The sequence below is a fragment of the Mercenaria mercenaria genome, chromosome 1 (assembly GCF_021730395.1).
Source record: "Mercenaria mercenaria strain notata chromosome 1, MADL_Memer_1, whole genome shotgun sequence".
NCBI classification, from domain to species: Eukaryota; Metazoa; Mollusca; class Bivalvia; order Venerida; family Veneridae; genus Mercenaria; species Mercenaria mercenaria.
In genome coordinates, this window is record NC_069361.1 from 94,268,936 (window position 1) to 94,275,400 (window position 6,465).

A 6,465-nucleotide genomic window follows, 5' to 3' on the forward strand; every position below is an offset into this window, starting at 1 on the left:
TCAAAATTGAACAAACTAGCATCCTGGCAAGGTCCTCACTGAAATTGTTAAGGGCTTGCCCCTTTAGGGGCTGCTATACCCACAATAGAAATACCTTTAAACAACTTGTGAAAGAATGGATCTTCATCAGACTTTGTGTGTAGCAACTTAAAAAAGTCCTCTGTTAAATTCCTTCAATTGGAGGTACTTGGCCTCTTAAAGGGGACACTATAGCTAAAATAGAAATATTTTTAAACATGTTTTTAGGGTAAACTGCTTGGCAGAGCTCTATTATACATGGTTTGTTGCATTGTCCCTCATATTTTTCAAATGGGGGCACTTGACCTGTTTTCAGCTCACCTCTATGCTTGTGATCACACTGTCCACCATGCGTGTGTGCATCCATCGTCAACAATTTCTTTAAACAGCTCAAGATTCTTCAAAAACACTGAATAGATTTTTTTTGGAAACTTGGCCTGGGTGATCCTCTACCAAAGTTGTTCAAATGGTTCTGCTTGGTTGCACGTAGGGGCTGCTAGAGCTAAAGATAGAAAAATCTTCAAACGTCTTAAACTGCAGGTCTGATTTTGAAATAATTTTACACAAGTGGTCCTTAAGTAACCTTCAACCAAGATTGTTCAAATGATTCAGATTCGTCAAAAAGGTGGCTGCAAGGGAGCATGGTCACTTCTCTATATGTATATAGTGAAAAATTAAAAAACTTCTGTGAAACTGCTGGCCTAACTTTAAAATAATTTTACACAAATGGTCCTTGTGTGACCTACCAACCAGTGTTCAAATTATTTGGAATCGTCAAAAACCATGGCTGCCAGAGGGCGTGGTCATTTTTCCTATAATTATGTATATAGTGGAAGCTTAAAAAATCTTCTTGTATGAAACTGCTGACCTGATTTTAAAATAATTTCACACAAGTTGTCCTTGTGGCCTTCTGCAAAGATTGTTCAAATTATTCTGATTTGTCAAAAAAGTAAAATATGCAAGAAAAAGACTCACTGGTACCAGTTCAGATTGGAATATTTGCCTCTTACACCAATGCAGCCTGCATATATGCTGTATTTGCCAGTATAAATAATATATTCAATAAGATCCATTTGAAGCAAAGAATGCAACCAAGCAATATAATAGCAGACTCGGTTTGATCGAGTCTGTTCATGAGGTAATGGAATATGCAACACCTCTCACGCACCCTAGCACCAGCTTAAGCGGAATTCTATGATCTAGATATTGAATGTACTTCATGATCCCAAAGAATCAGAAAATATAACAACACCAAATCTAAGAATGGAGAGACTTTTTACTGCCGCCACACGGCACTCAAAGATTGCTGATGTGGTAGTTAATAAATTCAATAAGAAGAAGATCCTACGGCAACTTGGCAACGAGAGACTGGTGGAGCATTCCAGAGTACATACACAGTCTCAAAACTCATACAGAGCATTTGTTACAAAGGAAACAACTATATAACATGTATAAAATGTTTATTCCCACAAATGGTAAATGTATCACAAGGTTTCAAAGGATAAGTTTGTTAAATATACTGTCATTCAATATCAATATGTAAACATGATTATAAGTAAAATCACTGGAAGAACATAGTATACAGAACAATAAGTAGTATTTGTTATATAACTACTGAAAGGCTAAAATACACATCTAAACACATTATTTTAAGATATACTAGTATCACTAACTGCTAAACCCTTGAAATTAAGAATATAAATGAGAATTGAAGCAAGCCAAGCTGCCTATTTACAAAGTGTCTCTGTTAATACAGAATGTACTGTCAAAAAAACATAACTCATCATCTGAAATGTTAAGTTTCTTCAAATAGTATCAGTTTTCTTCACAATGCAATACCTTTTATTGTTACAGCACCCTAGAAACTCAATACAGCTGCAGTAAAACACCCAACTACTGAAGGTTGCAAGGGTGCAGGGTTTCTAGCGAAAAAAACATAGAAAGTATCAGGAAAAGAACCAGTGACACATGAACTGCTTGAGTGAATGAATGATTCAGATTTTACAGTTCCTCAACATGAAAATGGACATATGTCACTGAGAATGGCTCCAAAAGTTCAAGCGAGCCGGAGTGCTACAGTCATCGAAGCGAGCAGTGTTTCACTACACTTAAAATATTTAATATTAACAGAGACACCGCAGGAGATCTATACAGACTAGAAAACATGACTGTAACAGTGTTTACTATGCAGACTCTCTGAGCACAACCAATGCAAAAACTGGTTCAAGAAATGTTTCTGACACTTGCAAATGCACTACACTGAAATAATACAGAGGTATGCACTATCATTTAAATTCAGATACAGTGTTTAGTCCATTATTTAGCCTTATAAAATAAATTCACCAAGCATGTGCTCTGTGATCCATATTTCCCTCAAATAGACCTAATACATCATTGTAAAACAAGCACCGCAATGCGGAGCAATATATGCCCAGAGGTATTGCCTTTGACCCCTAAGTGTGACCGTGATCTTGTAGCTAGCCATCCAGAACATGCGCTCTGCACATCGTTTCAATGTGGTGAACATTTATGTCAAGTTTCCTTGAAATCCTTAAAGGGGTTCAACAGTTACAGAGTGATGACCTTTGACCCCAAAGTGTGACCTTGAAGTGAGACATCCAGACATGTGTCTTGCATGTCATCTCTATGTGGTGAACATTTGTGCCAAGTTTCTTTACAATCCTTCAAGAGTTACAGAGCGGACACGAAACACTCGTATGACTATTGACCCCTAAGTGTGACCTTTACCTTGAAGCGAGCCATCAAGAACGTGCTCTGCATGTCATCTTGATGTGGTGAACATTTGTGTCAAGTTTCTTTAAAATCCTTCAAGGGGTTCAAGAGTTACAGAGCAGACATGAAATTGCTAACAGACAGACGGACACCGGGGGTATAACATAATATGTCCATTCAGGCGTATAAAAAGTGTCATGTTGGTTACAGGACTTTTTTTAAAAATAATTTTTATAAAATTATTTTCAGTTTTAAAAGAAAGATTGATGGTACATTTTGTTGCGGAAAGTATTGACTCCATTTTTTAAAAATTTCATTGATTTTAGAAATTTGTTCATTCATGAATTAATGTTCATGATATCTTAAGTTGGCATAACAGAAACAATCCATTGATATTTTTTATAAAATACTGAAAAAATGTTCTTCAAATCTTGTCAAGTGACAGAATATTCCATGGGAAAAATACAATTTTGGCCATAAAATTTACATTTTCAAATGTACTTCAAATATTCAATAATATCCTAGACCTTAGAAATGAAGTACAATTAATACCTGGACCTTGCCAAATAATATCCTGTTTGAAATCTGGTAGATGAAACAGTAGTTATTTTTCCCACATGTAGTAGGGGGAAACATATTGTTTTCGCGCTGTCCATCTATTTGTCTGTGTATGTCACAAAGTTTTTCAAACAACTCCTCCAACACCATAGGTGTTTTACACCACAATTCACAAATTTTAAAGTGTTAATTTTTAAGCCTAGTTGTGAATATCATCCACATGTTCTGATTCATTGATTTTAAGTTAAGTGGGCCCTGAAGTTATGACCCTTGATTTGGGTCATTTTACAATGTCTGTGTGCCAAGTGGTGGGACACATGTGTTTTTTTGTGAATAAACAGTATCTACCTAGTTTTAAAATTAAGTTTATGGTGGAATAGAACTACAAAATGTAAAATATACAATTAATGTAAGATAGACAAAAACTGAGACACTACTACATACAAAACTAATTTATACAGTAAAAATGTACTGAATTTGTTCCAACAAACATCTAATAAAAATAGGATTTTTTTAACAAAAATATGTGATAAACCACATCAATGGTTTAATACTTGATATACACTAAAAACTAACTTTTTTTTGTAAATATTCCATTTTGATAATGAGAAATGGCAATATATGTCACAGAATTATAAGGTCTTGTTTACATGGAAGAAATTCTGTAGAACTTTCATATTACAGTAATCTGAAAAAAATCATAACCCAAATGAATTATTGAACACTAAATAAAAGCCTTTTTAGATCCAATCCTGCTACAGATATACACATGTACACTATACAATATATAGTGCCACTTCTCATTCATCTTATCAGAAAACAAATCAACTACTTTAACTGGTTGCCCATTACAAATAATAATACCTAAATATACAATAACAACTCTGCCTATACTACATATGAAGACAAACAGCATGTAATAACAATTCACTGATTCTTGAAATTTCTCAAGTACTGCAAGTCACTATACACAAGTGTTGTATTTCTACAGGAATGCATAACAATGACCCAAACTAACCTTCTAATGATAATACTGAGAATAGCCTGGTCAAACAGGATAAACTGCAATTGTATAATAAAATAAGGCTTAAACTGACTAACCCTATTTTTAATTTAATACATCTCAAAACCTTAATTTTAAAATCTGTTTCTCAACAGTTGGTAACATTATTCTTTATAAAATATGAATCAACCCAAGCTGCTACCTTGTTTTAACACTGAAATTATCAAACAATCTTTATGATATATCTGCAATGACTGCAAAACTTTTTTTCACTCTTCTCTCATCCCTTCTGTAAAATGCACTCTAACATGGCTTGACTATTATGTCAGTTAGTCAAAGAAGGCAATCACTAGAGTCTGTCCAAAGAGCAAGAATGCCCCACCATGTGATGTCAGGACACAAAAGTGACCATGTGATGTTAGCACACAAAAATGACCCCCTTGTTAGTGTGAAGTATTAAGTTATATACTATGTATATAAAAGTGATAGGCTTCACAACAAAAAAAGACAGAACTTAACATCTTTGACTTCTTAAGTGTGATCTTGACCTTTGAGCTAGGGATCTAAGACTTGTCACATCATTTTATTATGGCAAATGTTTGAAAATCCATCAATGTATTCCAATATAGAAAAGTTATAAACTGTACAATAAAAATTAATAACCTCAAACGGCTATCTTGATCTTTTAGCTAGGGGTGTAGGTCTTGCATGTCACTTAATGTCTATTTATTGTAAATGTTTGTGCCAAGGTACTTGAATACACACCAATTCATACATAATTTCCTTGTCTAGTCTAGTCTATGACCTTGACATCTAAAAATTACAGAGTGGACAAGAAAAATTACCTTAAGTCTTTGACCTCTATGTGTGACCTTAAAGCAGCATGCCTCCAAATCATACGACAACAAAAAAATATTTATTTTTTTTAGATATCTTGAAATAAATGATATATTTCTTAAGAAGGCTTTAAAACTTAATTTCTGACAAACTTTATGTTACGGAAACTCATGAGAATTTGCTGTTTTTACTACTTCTTGCGATGAAAGTGTTTGTCACGCTTTTACTCCAGGTAAACTGTCTCCATTATAAATATCTATATTTTGAAGTCACTATTCACTACTTCAGCTATAGCGCTATTGGTTACGATGACGGGAAAATGTCTTTATTGCCGCGGCGGTCCGGGGTTCGATTCCCGACGTGGTCATCTTTTTTTCTTGATTTGGAACTTTTAAACTATGTTAGAAACAAAAATTCATATTCTAATGTTCATAATATGACCAAACTTCAATTTGAAAGAAAGATTATTTTTTAGCCAAATCTGGAGGCATGCTGCTTTAACCTTTAAGGTTGGCATATGGATCTTAAACCTGACATGTCACCTTGTAATGGTGGTTATTTGTGTCAATTTCAAAATCTGATACAGTACAACAAAGTTGTAGGCTGTACATTATTTTGTACATAGATGCATGCATGCACACAAAGACAGGAGTAACAATGTATGTCCCCCAACCCAGTTTAAATGATGGCATAACAAAAATCATATGGAAGTGAGAATGACATAAATATTATCACCAAGACAAACGGAATACGACAAAGCCAAGACTTTTAGTCATATCACCTTCACCGGAATGTGGTAAATGTATTTACTATACTGAAAAATATCTAACTGTACAGTGCTTTTGTAACAAACTTGAAATACATCAGCTCTCTATCTCTAAAACATTAAAAATACACATTTTACATGAAATTTAATACAAAGTTGAGTACTCAACAAACAGATTACTAGACACTTAATCAGTAGTCAAATGACTAAAATACAAGTACGTAATGTTATGAAAACTATCACATAGCATGTGATAAGCTCCAAGCCAATCAAAGAGGCAGTGTTTACTTATGAACAACAATTTTTGCATAATAAGCTGCAATAAAAGCAATAAAAAGACAAAAGCCTTCAAGTTGGTAACTTAATAAATATTGTAATATAAATATTTGTGGGAGACTAATTCCGGTGGATTTTTTGCTTGTGTCAATGCACAAAATTTAATCTTTAGCAACAAACAACATTCCCAATTACTGTATCTTTGAAATTAGAAATCAATGAATTCATGTCCCCATGCCATTTCGCAGAAACCAGATATTTTTATGCCAACAAA